The sequence below is a fragment of the Mustela putorius genome, unplaced genomic scaffold (genome assembly GCF_011764305.1).
Source record: "Mustela putorius furo isolate JIRA1106 unplaced genomic scaffold, ASM1176430v1.1 tig00003972_pilon_pilon_pilon, whole genome shotgun sequence".
Lineage (NCBI taxonomy): Eukaryota > Metazoa > Chordata > Mammalia > Carnivora > Mustelidae > Mustela > Mustela putorius.
The window spans coordinates 9,688,138-9,705,793 of record NW_025422115.1 but is presented as its reverse complement, the minus strand read 5'-3'; the positions used below and the strand labels follow the sequence as shown (position 1 = coordinate 9,705,793).

At 42.0% G+C, this 17,656-nt stretch overlaps 1 protein-coding gene across 1 annotated transcript in view; it reads right to left on the bottom strand.

Annotated features, from left to right (window-relative positions):
* The window catches only part of CHRNA7 (cholinergic receptor nicotinic alpha 7 subunit), a 117,355-nt gene that overhangs the window by 52,432 nt on the left and 47,267 nt on the right, over positions 1–17,656 (bottom strand). The window lies entirely within an intron of this gene.

The following is a 17,656-nucleotide window of genomic DNA, read 5'->3' as shown; positions in this document are numbered from 1 at the left end:
GGTAGCAGTAAAGTTAATTCTGGTCCACTGCATGCCCTCAAGCCTTTCCCTCCCATAGCAGATGGGGTTTTTCTAGCCAAATGAGTGACTGTTCTGCTTTCAAAGTTCTCCACTGAAAGGACACTTGGGAAAAATAAATTCACTTACTTCAACTGGAATACGAACTGAGCTGGAAAAAAGGAGAATATTTATTTCCATGAAACAATTTTGTGCAGCTGCTGGGGAACCTCTCAGAACCTTCTAATGGGGGGCTGTTTTTGGACTGGAGTCTGTATTCTCATGCAGGAATAGTGCTTCTGATGTCACAACCGAAAAATACAAACACTTGGCCTTGGTGGTAAAACACTGAATCAGTACAAGTGTGCAGATGAGGACTCAAGAAATAGTCCTAAACACACCAGCACAGGTGCATCTCCTTGGGGCCAGGCCTTAAATTGGTTCTTGAATGACCTCTGCCAGAGGAAGGCCCATGCCTGGGGTCCCTTGTCCAGGACCACATACCCCAGGTCCTACCTGGAGTCCACTAGCTCTATAAAGACTGGTCAGGAAGGATCCCACAGGCAGCTGCTATATACAAAGAGCACCACCAAGCCAGGGTTGCTGAGCTAGCCCATTTGGACTCAGCAGCTCCTATAAATGTGCCATAATCAGAGAAGACCCAAGCAAACGCCCCATCCTGTACCCAGTCTCCCTGGAGCTCAGACCTTCTCAGACTTAGAAAGGTATCTGATACAACACTTCCAGCTGGGACCAAGGCAACTCCCATAATCAAACTTATCATTATTTCTGCTGAAAAACATGCATACTGATACTAAGTCAGAAAAATAAATGCCTTCACTGCATATCTATTTCAGTTTGATTTTTAAACTCCATGAGTCTGATGCAGAGTTACAAAAACAACATCAAGGGAGACAAAAGTCCTTTAATTTTCAAAGCTGTTGAGATTTGTGAATTGCAGCCAAGTGGTAGTGGATCACAGAGCATGTCCCAGAGATCCCTGCATCCTCTGGAGAGGACAGGTAAGTATCTGGAAAGGTGGTCCCACTTCTGGGACCATCTGAAGTCAGATGAGAGGGAATAGCTGGGAGAGTAATGTCACTTGACAGCCAGGAGCCTCTGAGAATGAAGATTTGTCAATGCATAATGTGCTGGAGAATCACCTGGGGGTATTTAGGATAGAAAGCCACCCCACCGTTAGTTCTAATTGATGTGGGTGGTTGGTGGAGGAGAGGGGAAGGAAAGTTCCCAGAGGGCCAGTCTTGGTAAAGCTGGTTTGCAGGAATCCCTGGGCATCAACAAACTGTGTTTGCTCCAGACTGCTCCATCTCTGTAGCCACCGGCCCAGGGCACCATTCTTTTTCCTCCTCTGTCCTGGTGATGAGCCCGTTCATACCCAACACCTGTGATTTCCTTACTAGAATCTCATCTTACCCTGGGATGCTTCTCTGGGTTGGTGACTCATTATTGCATAGCCTGTTACTCTCACTATGTTAATGAGGGTCACATGGCTCCCAGAATGAAGATGTGCATGGGAAGAAAATACCCATCTCCCCAGCCTGCTGAAATGAGGAGCAGAGCAGGGAGGTAAGGCAGGGAGTGGGAGTGCTTGGTTGGTTGGTCAAAGCTCAGCCTCTTCTGATGGCACCATGTGTGAGCTCTTGGCTACCTCCCCAGCAATCTCCCCCTACCCGAATCATGATCTTAGCTGCATGTGTCCTGTAGGCATATATCCTGACCATCTTGTTTGTTTCAAGTCATGTGTACACCTCGCTGGCCATGATCCAGGAATACTAGCATGACAACTATTCCTATTTACAAGAGGAGACTGGAGCACAGAGAAGCAACATCCTTTCTTTCAATCACTGGGTCAAGACTCAGGGCTGCATTGTTTGACTTCAAGAAGAGTGATCAGGATATAGAAGGAAGCAAGATGGTGGAGGAGTAGCAGACTGAAATATCATCAGGTCCCAGGAGTTCAGCTACCTAGTTATCAGACCATTCTGAACACCTACAAACTCAACAAGAGATAGAAGAGAAGAAGAGCAGCAATTCTTGGAACAGAAAATCGACCACTTTCTGGAAAGTAGGACATGTGGAGAAGTGAATCCAAAGCGATAGAAACAAGGACCGCAGGGGAAGGGGCCAGCTCCCAGGAAGTGAGAGAGCAGCAGAGCACAAAATTGGAACTTTTAGAAGTCTGCTCCACTGAGGGATATCGCTCCAGAGGCTAAGCAAAGGGTGGAGCCCTTGGAGGGACAGTGTGGTCTCAGGACCTATGGGGTCACAGAAAGACCTGAGTGTGGCAGAGTTCCTAGGTATCAGAGTGATGAAGCTGGCTACAGAGATGGAGCTGAGCAGTGGGCTCTCAGCTCAGGGCTACCTTAAACTGTGGTCTGAGGCAGAGTTGGGCCACTGTTCTTCGAGTGGGGACCCCACAAGTGGCAGATCCAGAGACCTCTCCTTCTTCCTCCTCTGGGAGAAGCGACGCGGGAGCATGCTGCAGGAATCTGCTGGATTTGGAGTCTCCAAACAGGGCTGTGCACCAGATATAGAAATGCACGTCACAGGCTGGATGAGCACAGTGCTGGATGGCTAGAGACCAGGGAGACAGGAGGGATTAACTGCTTTTCTCTGAGGGCACACTGAGGAGTGGGGCCCTGAGTTCTTGGCTCCTCTGGACAGGAGACTGAAAGGCTGCCATATTCATTCTCATCCTCCAAAGCTGTATGGAAAGCATTCAGGGAACAAAACCTACCTACAGTGAACCCGAGCAGATTACTTAGCCTGGCCCCTGGCAATATCAAGGGCAGTGCAATTCCACCTCAGGCAAAGACATCTGAGAATCACTGCAAGAGGCCCCTTCCCCAGATCAGCAAGAACATCCAGCCAAGACCAAGTTTGCTAATCAGTGAGAACTGTGGAACTCCAGAGCTAGAGGAAAGCAATACATAGAATTCATGGCTTCCCCCCATGATCCTTTTGTCTTTCAAAGATAAATTTTTTAAATTTTATTATTTTCTTGTTTTATGTTTTTAACTTTTCTTCTTTCCTATTTTAACATTTTTTAACTATTTTATCTTATAAATACCTTTTTTAAAAAAACTTTTTAAATTTTCATTGGTAGTGACCTCATAGTGCAATGGTAGCGCATCTGACTCCATAAATTTTCATTAGTATAGTCATATTTTATCCCTTCATTGTATTTAACCTTATTTACTGTATATGTATAGATATTTTTTTCTTAAAAATTTGGACATATTTTCTAATAGATCAAAATATACCCAAAATCGAGTGCACAGATTTGTTCTAGTCTCCAATCTGATCACATTTTCTCCTCTTTTTTTTCCAAATAACTTCTTATCAATTCCTTTTTTAGAATCTTTTTTTTTTTAATTTTATTTATTTATTTGACAGACAGAGATCACAAGTAGGCAGAGAAGCAGGCAAAGAGAGAGGAGGAAGCAGGCTCCCTGCTGAGTAGAGAGCCTGATACAAGGCTCGATCCCAGGATCCTGGGATCATGACCTTAGCAGAAGGCAGAGGCTTAACCCACTGAGCCACCCAGGTGCCCCCCTTTTTTAGAATCTTTTAAAATTTTCATCTGTATAGTCATATTCCATCCCTTCATCGTCTTTACCCTTATTTTCATATATATTTAAGTTTTTCTTTCTTTAAATTTTGGGAGGTAGTTTCTTCTAAGAGACCAAAATACACCCAAAATTAAGTGGGTGGCTCTGTTCTATTCACCAGTCTAATATATATATAATTTTATTTATTTTTTTATTTTTTCATTTTGCCCCTTTTCTCCTCCCCCTTGTTTTGTGTCTCTTCTGATTTGGTTAGCATCTTATTTTTCTGGGGTCTTTGCTACCATTTTCAGTATTTTGTTCTCTCATTCTTCTATTCTTACCTGGATAAAACGACAAGGCAAAAAAATTCACCACAAAAAAAAAAAAAAGAAAAGAATTAGAAGAAGAATAACTAGAGGCAGGAACAGCTAGGGATCTAATCAATATGGACATTAGCAATATGTCAGAACTAGAGTTCAGAATGACGATTATCAAGGTGCTAGCTGGGCTCTAAAAAAGCATGGAAGATATTAGAGAAACCCTTTCTGGAGAAATAAAAGTCCTTTCTGGAGATATAAAAGAACTAAAGTCTAACAAAGTTGATATCAAAAAAGCTATTATTGAAGTATAATAAAAAATGGAGGCTCTTACTGCTCAGATATATGAGGCAGAAGATAGAATTAGTGTTATAGAAAACCAAATGCTGGAGAATAAAGAAGCTAGGCAAAAGAGAGACAAACAACTACTGGACCATGAGGGGAGACTTCAAAAGATAAGTGATACCTGTTGGGTCAGCAGCCCGGGAATGCAGGAGGAATAATAGAAATGACCGCTGGGGGAGCCATCTTCCAGCCCCCTCCCCCTATTCCTCAACCCTTGACCCTCCTGCCAAAAGGATGTATGTCCAGGTCACATCTCCATAGGTAACCTGATACCAATGCAGGAAACAGAAGTATCAGGATGCCTCCGATCATCAAACACCCTACCATATATGGATGTGAGCCCATGCCCTGCCTTGGCCCGATAAAAGACCCCCACTGCCTCCCTCCCAGCGTGACTTCCCCAACTCTGCTTTCCAGATCATGGAACCTCGCCTGAGGGTTCACACCTCCTTCCTGTGCAACATTCCTGGCCCCTCTTTTCTTGAGCCCTGAAACTTCGCCGGAGAGTGCCTTTAATAAATCTTGCCTTGTGCCTACCTCGCCTGGTGTCATTTTATCTCTCCTATAAAACTTTACAATACCATAAGACAAAACAATATTGGAATAACTGGGATCTCAGAAGAAGAGAAAGAGAGAGATCAGCAGAAGGAGGGTGTATTGGAGCAAATTATAGTAAAGAATTTCCCTAATATGGCATAGGAACAAGCATCAAAATCCAGGAGGCACAGAGAACCCCCCTCAAAATCCACACTCCATCATCTAATAGTAAAACTTACAAGTCTCAGTGACAAAGAGAAAATCCTGAAAGAAGATTGGGACAAGAGGTCTGTAACATACAATCTTAGAAATGTAAGGCTGGCAGCAGACCTATCCACAGAGACATGGAAAGCCAGAAAGGACTGGCATGATATATACAGAGCACTAAATGAGAAAAATATTCAGGCAAGAATACTATATCCAGCTAGATTGTCCCTGAAAATAGAAGGAGAGATATAAAGTTTCCAGGATAAACAAAAATTAAAAGAATTTGCAAACACTAAACCAGCCCTACAGGAAATATTAAAAGTGGTCTTCTAAGCAAAGAGAGGACCTAAAAGTAACAGACCAGAAAGGAACAGAGACAATATACAGTAACAGTCACCTTACAGGCAATACAATGAAACTAAGTTCATATCCTTTGATAGTTACCCTGAATGTAAATGGGCTAAATATCCCATTCAAAGACACAGAGTATCAAATGGATAAAAAAACAAGACCTATAGATATGCTGTTTATAAGAAACTCATTTTAAACTCAAAAACACTTCCAGATTTAAAGCGATGGGGTAGAAAACAATTCACCGTGTTAACAGACATTAAAATGAAGTTGGGATGGCAATCCTTTTATCAGATAGATTAGACTTTAAGCCAAAGATTATAAGAGATGAGGAAGGATGCTATATCACACTTAAAGAGTCTGTCCAGCAATAAGATCTAAAAATTTTAAATATCCATGCCCCTAACATGGGAGTAATTATATAAACCAATTAATAACAAAATCAAGCAAACATGACAATAATACAATAATAGTAGGAGACATTAAGAGGCCCCTTACTGAAATGGACAGATCATCTAAGCAAAAGATCAACAAGGAAATAAAGGCTTTAAATGACACACTGGACCAGATGGACATCACAGATATATTCAGAGCATTCCATCCCAAAGCAACAGGATACACATTCTTCTCTTGTAGAAGAGAACATGCTCCAGAATAGATCACATCCTGGGTCACAAATCAGGTCTCAACTGATAACAAAAGACTGGGATCAAAAAAAAAAAAAAAAAGACTGGGATCATTCCCTGAATATTTTCAGGCCACAATGATCTGAAACTAGAATTTAATCACAAGAAGAAAGTTGGAAAGAACTCAAATACATGGAGGCTAAAGAGCATCCTACTATAGAATGAAGGAGTCAACCAGGAAATTAAAGAAGAACTGAAAAATATTCATAGAAACAAGTGAAAATAAAAACATAAATTTTCAAAATCTTTGGGACACAGTAAAGGTGGTCCTGAGAGGAAAGTATACAGCAATACAAGCCTTTCTCAAGAAACAAGAAAGGTCTCAAGTACACAGCCTAACCCTACACCTAAAGGAGCTGGAGAAAGAACTGCAAAGAAAGCCTAAACACAGCAGGAGAAAAATAATGAATATCAGAGCAGAAATCAATGAAATAGAAACCAAAAAAAAAAAAAAAAACAGTAGAACAAATCAAGGAAACTAGGAGCTGGTTCACTGAATTATTAAGATTGATAAACTCCTGGCCAGACTATCAAAAAGAAAAGAGAAAGGATCCAAATCAATAAAATCATAAATGAAAGAGAAGAGATCACAACTAACACCAAAGAAATACAATTATAAGAACAAATTATGAGCAACTATATGCCAGCAAATTTGACAATTTGAAATGGATGCATTCCTAGAGACATATAAACTACTAAAACTGAACTAGGAAAACAGAAAACCTGAACAGACTCATAACCAGTAAGGAGGTTGAAGCAATCATCAAAAATCTCCCAACAGGGGCACCTGTGTGGCTCAGTTGGTTGGGCGGCTGTCTTGGCTCAGGTCATGATCCTGGAGTCCTGGGATCCAGTCCCACATCAGGCTCCCTGCTTGCCAGGGAGTCTGCTTCTCCCTCTGACCACCCCCCCCCTTCTTGTGCCCTCTCTCTGTCTCTCTCAAATAAATAAATAAAATTTGAAAAAAAAAATCTCCCACCAAACAAGGGCCGAGGGCCAGACAGCTTCCCGGGAGAATTCTACCAAACATTAAAGAAAAAATAGTAGCTATTCTTCTGAAACTATTCCAAAACCTAGAAATGGAAGGAAAACTTCTAAATGCATTTTATGAGGCCAGCATTACCCTGATCCCCAAACCAGACACAGACCCTATCAAAAAGCAGAATTACAGACCAATATCCTTGATGAACACAGATGCAAAAATTCTCACCAAAATACTAGCCAATAGAATGCAACAGTACATAAAAGGATTATTCACTATAACCAGGTGGGATTTATTCCTGGGTTGCAAGGTTAGTTTAACATCCTCAAATCAATCAATGTGATATAATACATTAATAAAAGAAAGAACAAGAACCATATGATACTCTCAATAGATGCTTAAAAAGCATCTGACAAAGTACAGCATCCTTTCTTCATCAAAACTCTTCAAAGTGTAGGGACAGAAGCTATATACCTCAATACCATCAAAGCCATCTATGAAAAACTCACAGTGAATATCATTCTCAATGGTGAAAACCTGACAGCTTTTCTCCTAAGGTCAGGAACACAACAGGTATGTCCACTATCACCACTGCTCTTCCACATAGTACTAGAAGTGCTAGCCTCAGCAATCAGAAAACAAAAAGAAATTAAAGGCATCCAGATCAGCAAAGAAGTTTTCAAACTCTCACTCTCTGTAGATGATAAGATAACTTATGTGGAAAACCCAAAAGAATCACTCCAAAACTGCTAGACTTCATACAAGAATTCAGCAACATATCAGGATATAAAATCAATGCACAGAAATCAGTTGCATTTCTATACACCAACAGCAAGATAGAAGAAAGAGAAATTAAGGAGACAATCCCATTTACAATTGCACCCAAAACCATAAGACACCTAGGAATAAACTTAACCAAAGGGGCAATGAACCTGTACTCAGAAAACTATAAATTATTCATGATAGAAATTGAGGAACACACAAAGAAATGGAAAAATGTTCCATGCTCATGGATTGGAAGAGTATATATTGTGAAAATGCCTATGCTACCTAAAGCAATCCACACACTTAATACAATCCCTATCAAAATCCCAACCATTTTTTCCAAATAAATGGAACAAATAATCCTAAAAGTTATATGGAATTAGAAAAGACCTTGAATAGCCAGAGGAATGATGAAAAAGAAAGCCAAAGTTGGTGACATCAGAATCCCTGACTTCAAGCTCTATTACAAAACTGTCATCAAGACAGTATGATATAGGCACAAAAACAGACACATAGATCAATGGAACATAATAGAGAGTCCAGAAATAGACCCTCAACTCTATGTCCAACTAATCTTTGACAAAGCAGGAAAGAATGTCCAATGGAAAAGAAGACAGTCTCTTCAACAAATGGTGTCGGGAAAATTGGAAAGCCACATGCAGAAAATGAAACTGGACCATTTCTGTATACCATACACAAAAATACACTCAAAGTTGATGAAAGACCTCAATGTGAGACAGGAATCCATCAAAATCCTTGAGGAGAACACAGGCAGCAACCTCTTTACCTCAGTCAGCCACAGCAACCTCTTCCAAGAAACACTGCCAAAGGCAAGGACTTCTTCAAGATCAGAAGCTTTTGCATAGTAAAGGAAACAGGAAACAAAACCAAAAGATAATTGACAGATCAGGAGATGATATTTGCAAATGACATATCAGATAAAGGGCTAGTATCTAAAATCTAGAAAGAACTTATCAAACTCAACACCCAAAGAACAAATAATCCAATCAAGAAATGGGCAGAAGACATGAACAGACAATTCTGCAAAGAATATTTCCAAATGGACAACAGACACATGATGCTCCACATCACTCAGCATCAGGGAAATACAAATCAAAACCACAGTGAGATACCAACTCACACCAGTCAGAATGGCTAAAATTAACAAGTCAGGAAACAACGTATGTTGGAGAGGATGTGGAGAAAGGGGAACCCTCCTACACTGTTGGTGGGAATGCAAGCTGGTGAAGCCACTCTGGAAAACAGTGTGGAGTTCCTCAAAAAATTGAAAATAGAGCTACCCTATGACCCAGCAATCGCACTACTGGGTATTTACCCCAAAGATACAAATGAAGTGATCTGAAGGGACACGTGTCCCCGAATGTTTATAGAAGCAATGTCCACAATAGCCAAACTATGGAAAGAACCTAGATGTCTATGAACAGATGAATGGATAAAGAAGATGAGGTATATACATATATACAATGGAATACTATGCAGCCATCAAAAGGAACGAAATCTTGCCTTTTACAACAACATGGATGGAACTAGAGGGTATTATGCTGAGCGAAATAAGTCAATCAAAGAAAGACAAGTATCATATGATCTCTCTGATATGAGGAATTTGAGAGGTAAGGTGGGTGGTTTGGGTGTTAAGGAAGGGAAAAATGAAACAAGATGGGATCAGGAGGGAGACAAACCATAAGAGACTCTTAATCTCATGAAACAAACTGAGAGTCACTGGGGAGTAGGAGGGTAGGGATAGGGTGGCTGCATTGTGGACATTGGGGAAGGTATGTGCTATGGTGACTCCTGTAAAATGTGTAAGCTGATGATCCTCAGACCTGTACCCCTGGGGCAAATAATACATTATATGTTAATTAAAAAAAAAAAAAAAAAGAGTGATCTGTAGGCTCTACTGTGGCCGGTTCTTCTTAGCAAATGTCTCTGCACTGGCAGACTTCCCACCACAAGGAGGTGGGCTCCTCATCATCCCAGAAGGTGCCTCGCATCTGCTCACTTGAAGCCAAGCTGGGTCTCCCCCACCTCAGGACAGGAAAGGTGGGCTGCAGGGAGAGGTGGAAATCAGGCAGCCCCAGGTTCTCACCAAGCCTGTGGCAGACCCAGTTGTGTGAGCTCAAGCAAGTTGTTAAACAAAAAACCATGGGCCCCAAATTACTTGGCCAAGTCACCAAACTGGGCTTAATACTTAACTGCAGTTTCAATCAACCCCAGAGATTTAAGCCTTAAAGGGCCAGTCTTGAATTTTCTGATCAGCATCAGTGAGGTCAACTGTCAAAAGCCCACTTTGGAAAACAGTGTGGAGATTCCTCAAGAAATTAAAAATAGAGCTTCCCTATGACCTTGCAATTGCACTACTGGGTATTTACCCCAAAGATACAGATGTAGTGAAAAGAAGGGCCATCTGTACCCCAATGTTTATAGCAGCAATGGCCACGGTCGCCAAACTGTGGAAAGAACCAAGATGCCCTTCAACGGACGAATGGATAAGGAAGATGTGGTCCATATACACTACGGAGTATTATGCCTTCATCAGAAAGGACGAATACCCAACTTTTGTAGCAACATGGACGGGACTGGAAGAGATTATGCTGAGTGAAATAAGTCAAGCAGAGAGGGTCAATCACCATATGGTTTCACTTATTTGTGGAGCATAACAAATAGCATGGAGGACAAGGGGAGATGGAGAGAAGGGAGTTGAGGGAAATTGGAAGGGGAGGTGAACCATGAGAGACTATGGACTCTGAAGAACAATCTGAGGGTTTTGAGGTGGGGGTGAGAGGTTGGGGAAACCAGGTGGTGGGTATTAGAGAGGGCACGGATTGCATGGAGCACTGGGTGTGGTGCAAAAACAATGAATATTGTTACGCTGAAAAAAATAAATTAATTAAAAAAAAAAGCCCCTCTCTATCCTCCAGTGGAAGATGAAATAATCTGCTTGATAAGACCCCCTACCCTTCCCTCTCAGGGAAAGTGACCTTGTCTGAAACAATTCTTTCTTTTCTCTTGCTTGTAATTTTCTTGCCCTGCCCTCCATCCTTTAAAAACTTTCCATTTTGTGCAACTCCTGGGAGTTCATTCCTCTCTACTTGCTGGGTAGGGTGCTGCCCAACTCTCGAATTGATCATTTAATTAAGCCAATTAGATCTTCAACCTTACTTGGTTGCAATTTGTTTTTTCACAAGGTAAACCTCCCTCTCTGAGCTGTGGCTTCGTCACAGGTGCCCTGCCTCACAGGGCAGGATGGTGCTGTGAGGATGAAATGTGTACAGTAGCAGGTCAGTCACATGGCCGTAGCAGGAATGTGACAAATAATGATGGCTTACCAAAAAAAAAAAAAAAAAAAAAAGCAAAAGAAGGACTTCTCCATTTCACAAGACCCTATAGGACAAGACAGCGGTAATAACCAAGCTTTACCCAAAGGTATAGAGGCACCATCAACTGAGCACAGGAGGCTGTAGCAGGAACCTTGGCTCTGCATGCCCTGCAAGCAGGATCAGAGCCCAGGACCCCAAAGGTTTCCATGAACATTTCTGAAGACTGAATATGTAAAAGGGCTTGTAAGCAATCATGTTCCAGAAAGAGGTTTTTTATCCTCTTGAAGCATTCACTCCCCACTCAGAAAGTAGGTCCCTGGAGGGCAGAGGTCCTGCACAAAATCTTCCTATAAACAGTGCCTGGCATGTTGGGTACCTGATAGTAAGTGTCAACCTAGAAACGACAGCCATGTTCTTCATCTGGGATCAGAACAGTTGACTCAAAGAATTTTCAAAACATATATGTGGGGCACCTGGGTGGCTCAATAGGTTAAAGCCTCTGCCTTCAGGTCAGGTCATGATCCCAGGGCCTTGGGATCAGGCCCTGCAGCAGGCTCTCTGCTCAGCAGAGAGCCTGCTTCCCTTCCCCTCTCTCTGCCTGCCTCTCTGCCTACTTGTCATCTCTGTCTCTCAAATAAATAAATAAAATCTTAAGACAACAGGACAACAACAAAACAGCAACAACAAAAAACACATATGTACGGAGTTTTCCAAAGCCAAGTCTTTCACACCAACAACCAGTTCTTGATTCTCTGGACAGGAACTGGGTGTCCAGCCATTCGGTTCAATTCAGATCCTCTTTACCTGGAGTTAGTGTCAGATAATCACTCCCAGAGCATCTGGAAGAATCTCTGCTTTTCCTTCTCTTCCATTTCTGAGGGATCCCTTCTCATTTTGTCTTCAAGATATGATTATGTAGGGTTGTTATGGGGACATACAAGGGAGGAAGGGGCCCTGGATGTGAAACACACCATAGGAACCCCAATTCTTTCATGCGTCTGAGAACTGGCCTCATTAAAATTTGCCTTGAGCCCACAGGAAACTTTTTAAGTGTGTGTGCATGCACATGCATGAAAATATTTATAACAGGAGAACGAGAGAGAAGAGAAAGTACCTCTGGTATAATAAGATACATATTTGGTCTATGTCCCAGGTTCTTGGCACAGGGTTCCTAAAACCTTGGTTATTCCCTGAGGATAGGAATGTCTCTTGTTATTCATATATCTGAGCCCATCTAAGATTATTCTAAAGAGGTGAGGTGACTTAAGGTGGACCCCCTAGATCACCTCAGGTAGCCAGGATGAAGCTGGACATCAGAGAGACCAAGCTTTGACTCCCGGGTGGGATTTTTCAGCCCCACCCAAACTTAATATCCAGGCAGAGGAGAGAGAATGAAGAATGGATTATAAAAACCCTTGAACAAAATTCAGAGCTTATGGGTTGGTGACCAGGTGCCAGGACAGTAGCCCACAGAGGGCAGAAAACCTCTGTGTCTCCCCCATACCTTGCCCTATGCCTCTCTTCCATTTACTTGTTCCTGACCAGTATTCTTTATAATAAATCAGTAAATATAAGTGTTTTCTTGAGTTCCATGAGCTGTTCTGAATTTGAACTCAGCTGGACAGAAGTATGAGTAGCCTGGACACCCACACTGTGGCTGGCATGCTTTGGGAGTAGTCTTGTGGGACTGAGACCTTGACTTGTACGATCTGATGCTAACTCCAGGTAGAGAGGATCAGAATAGAACTGAAAGGCTGGACACCCAGTCTGTGTCCAGAGAATCAGAGAACTGATCGTAGGTGTGAAAGAGCATGTACTTGGTGTCAGAAAACTCCATACATGTGTGTTTTGAAAATTCTTCGAGTCAACTGTTTTGATCACAGATGAAGAAAGTAGGCCTCTGGGGCGCCTGGGTGGCTCAGTGGGTTAAGCCACTGCCTTCGGCTCAGGTCATGATCTCAGGGTCCTCGAATCAAGTCCCGCATCGGACTCTCTCCTCAGCGGGGAGCCTGCTTCCTCATCTCTCTCTCTTTGTAATCTCTCTCTGTCAAATAAATAAATAAATAAAATCTTTAAAAAAAAAAAAGAAAGAAAGAAAGTGGGCCTCCTCCTTCCTCTTTCCTTCCTTGTTGGGTTGGCGGGCTCCGGGAGTGCAGGAGGAACAACAGAAATGACTGGCGGCTCTGGGAGTGCAGGAAGAATAACAGAAATGACCGTGGGTCCTGCCATCTTCCAGCCTCCTCCCACACTTTCCTTCACCCTTGACTCTCCCGCCAAAAGGATGTATGCCCAGGTCACATCTCCATAGGTAACCCGATACCTATGCAGGAAACAAATAAAAGACAATGCCCCCCCCCACCGCCAACTCCCTCCCAGTGCAACTTCCCCCACTCCTCTTTCCAGAGTCAAGGAACCTCGCCCCGAGGGTGCCCACCTCCTCCCAGTGCGACTTTCCTGGCTCCCCTTCTCCTGAGCCCCGAAACTTCACCGGAGAGTGCCTTTAATAAATCTTGCCTTGCGCCCACTTTGCCTGGTGTTGTGTTTATCTCGCCTATAAAACCTTACACCCTTGACACTTGTAACATTCTACAATGTGAATACTATTCTTTCCATAATTGGAATCGGGAAGTAGAAAATAGAGAACAAAAAGGATGGGGAAGGTAGAGCCAGAAGAACGGTCAAAATTCCGAGATCAAAATTCCGAGATCTTTTGAAAAGCACAGGCAAGTCTTTGGATTTCTCTTCAGAAACCAAAATGGTTCTTCTATTTCTTCTCACAGATTAAATCAGATTATATCTGACAGGCTCCCCAAAATGATGAAACTACTCTATAGAAAAAAAAATACCCCAAGTGCTTCCTCCTAGGAATAAGAGGTAAACAGAACAGCAACTTTCTCTTCCTTCAGGTTATCTAAATAGCTGGAAATTCCTGCCAAATCAAGGGTAAGTGAAAAAAAGGAAAACACAGTAACAAACTGTAACTCAAAAGAAAATATAATTAATTAATTTATTTTACTTTTCCATCCTTCTATTCAGACTGTATAGAAAATCTCTCATTTGCAGAATATTGACCTCAGAGTTCAAATACCCTGGGGGAAAAGATTATGCAGATTCAGGTTTTCAGAACAGCAATTCAGCAACAGGAAGCTCTGGGAAATAAAATTTGCTGAAGGCAATTTCCTTGATTTTTCTTTCCCCTCCTGTCCATATTTCTGCCCTGGTCTACTGCTCTCTGATCTTCACATTAAGACATTAAGAGAAGGAAAGGAAAACTGAATTTGGGTAAATCAGAGGGGAAGAAAAAGCATGAGAGATGGTGGAATCTGAGAAACAAACTTAGGGTTTGGGAGGGGAGGGGTGGGGGGATGGGTGAGCCTGGCCTCAGGTATTAAGGAGGGCATATATTGCATGGAACACTGGTTGTGGTGATAAACAATGAATCTTGGAACACTGAAAAAATATTAATAATAAAATTAAGATGTTAAAAAAAAAAAAATAGTCCATTTCTGTAAAGCAGAGATTTTCCCCACCTGTGAACTCCATTGTCCCTACCACCAGCTTGCCTCTTGCCATATCTCTAGGGACTCACTTGGTCACAATATTTTAACCTTTTTGGTTGAATGTAAATTGCACAGCCTGATTATAAATGGCTTAAGAGAAAAAGCTGGGTCTCATCTACTTCTGGGTCTCCCTCACATGACCCAGTTCAATGCCTTCCTCATAATAGGTGCTCAAAAAGATTTGTTAAATAGATAAGTGAGATAAGGTGAGTTTTAGAACAAATGAAGTTGCAGACAATTCTGCAAGTGTGAGAATTAATTAGAAACAAGCTGTGCTTGAGAGAAATTTAGAAGTCTCCAGCGACATCCTTCAAAGCAAGCATGTTTATTTATGAAGACCCTGAACTCAATGTAATAAGTAATAATCTGGCAAAATAATATTTTCCTGAAAAACAACAACTTTGAAAAAAACATTTGCCAAGTCATATATGTCATTGAAGATCATTTGCTTACTGTGGTATAAGGAATGTAGGCTTCAAGAAGACAGACCTGTCTGTGACCTCACATGCAATGAACATATTAGGTGTCTCTCTCTATATAAGAAAAATGGCAACAGCAGGACTGTACCATAGAGGACACGGGCAATTCTGGTTTTATGCTAAAAAGGAAGCATTTGTATTATCTCCCAGAATTTCCAGAGCTTCAACCTTACACTACAGTGTTCAGATGTTATTTGGAGTTGGCTCTATTTTGTATCATGGTATCTTAGCCCTTCCTAGGTTCCTAGGTTGAGTTTTTTTGTTTCATTCGTTCCACAAAAATTATTCAGTGCCCACTGGGGGTAGAGTAGTGAATAAACCCAACTGAGACCAGCCCTCCCAGTGTACATTCCAGTTGTGGGAGGGAGACTCAGAGCCAGAGAACAAATAAACAAAGGATGGGACAAAGGCTCTAGAAACAAAATGAAATGGCCTTATGGAATGCATGCTTTCCTCAAATTGCTATGCTGAGCCCTAATTCCAATGTGAGGATGTCAGAGAAGGGGCCGTTAGCAGGTAGTTAGATCATATGGAAGAACCCCTCCCAAATGAGATTAGTGCCCTTATACAAAGAGGCCAATAACTAGCTCACTCCCTCTCAACCATGTGAGAACATGACACAAACACAACTCAAAAGAGGGCCCTAATAGAACCCAACCATGGCTGGTGGCACCATGATCTCAGACTTCCAGCATTCAGAACTGTGAGAAATAAATATCTGTTGTGTATAGCCACGCAGTTTATGGTATTTTCTTATAGCAGCCCAAACAAAGGCACCGGGTAAGGAAAATGGAGTGAGCTGGGGTAGCAGGGGAGGGTGTGAGACAGTAGTCAGGGACACCTCACTGGAAAGGTGATTTTCAGGAAGAGACTAGTAAGAAGTGAGGGAGAAAAGAAGTGGTTCTTGGGGAAAGAGTCTTCCAGCTAGAGGGAGCAAGCACAAAGGCCCTGAGGTGGATGTGTGCTTGGGTAACGTGTGCAGGGCATCAAGCAGGGCAGGGAGCACAGCAAGAAAAAGAGGACTGGGGGGGATGTGGTAGAAGCAAGGGCCAGGCTGACAGAGTCAGAGAATACCTCAAGGACCTCAGCTTGTCACTGGTGAGACAGGAGTCTCTGGAAGGATCTGGGTCAATGAGGCTTGTGGTTGAACCTTCATCTTCTCTTATTGGGATCATACTGACTGGTATATTGAGAACAGACATCACTAGGGGAGGTAAGAAATGACACAGAAAGTTGGGCTAGGAGTCTCCACAATAGCATGGGTGAGAGAGAATGATGGATTAGAACAGGGTAGAAGCAATGGGGTTGACTTGTGGTGATAAGAGTTGGATCTGTTTTGAAGATCGAATTGCCAGATCAGATGTAGGTGTGAAAAACAAGAGTTAAGGGTGACTCTGAGGCTTCTGCTCTGAGTAAATGAAGACAATGGAGCTACCATTTATCCCAAATGGAAACAGCTACTGTAGTGGCCAAGGGCAGCTGCCCAAAATGTTCCACTGTGTTATACTGATTATTTTATTTTATTAATTTACATTCAATTATCCAACATATAGTACATCATTAGTTTTTGATGTAGTGTTCAATGATTCATTAGTTGCATATAACATCTAATGTTCATCACATCACATGCCCTCCTTAACGCCCATCATACTGATTATTTTAAATAAAAGTTACCTAAAAAGGCCTGTGCAAGAAGGATACTCAGACCCTCCTCTGTCTCCCTGAAAGCAGGAAATAAATTTCTCCCATGAAAGATACCCTCCCTGGACCAGGAGCTAAAGAGACATAATTATCACCAGAGATAGGAAAATTTAGAGCCAAAAAGGCTGTAGAAACAATCTTTGTTACTTTTTGCTAATTTCCCAGCACAGTCCAAATTTCCTTCAGAATTCCTTACTAATTAAAACTCCCAAAGACAAGGGTCTTTGTCCTGTCAATTCCTCACAAATGTGTCTCTTTGTCTAAGAAGCTTAAAAGTATCTGTCTTGGTCATTTCTGTAGGTCTCAATGCCATTATTGGGCCTCCATATGCACATAACAAAACTGTGTTTTCTCCTGTTAATCTGTCTCATGTAAATTCAATTTTAGGCCAACTGGGAGGACCTTAATGGGTGGAGAAAGATTTTAGCTTCTCTTCACTATGGAGGTGGCAAGTGTGAAAGGAAAAGAATGAATGGTCTGGAATACACTAGGGTTAAGAGCCTACTGGGTGCCCACATGGGGACACCATGAAGGAAGTTGGGTTAGCTCCTGAATGGTGCCTTAAGCCAGGATCCTCCAACTCTTGAGACAAGGAATGGCTGGATAGACATGAAGAGACAACAGTGGGAACTTAGGAGTCTGAGTGAATTAGGAGAAAAACTTAAGGAGAAGTATCTAGACACTAAATGAAGAAAGATTTAAGAAAGAGGGACCAATCAACTCTACCAAATGCCCTGAGAGACCCATTAAGATAAGAGGGGGGAAAAAATCAATCCCTGGAAAAGATAAAACAATGGTATTCTACCCGTGGTGGGGAAT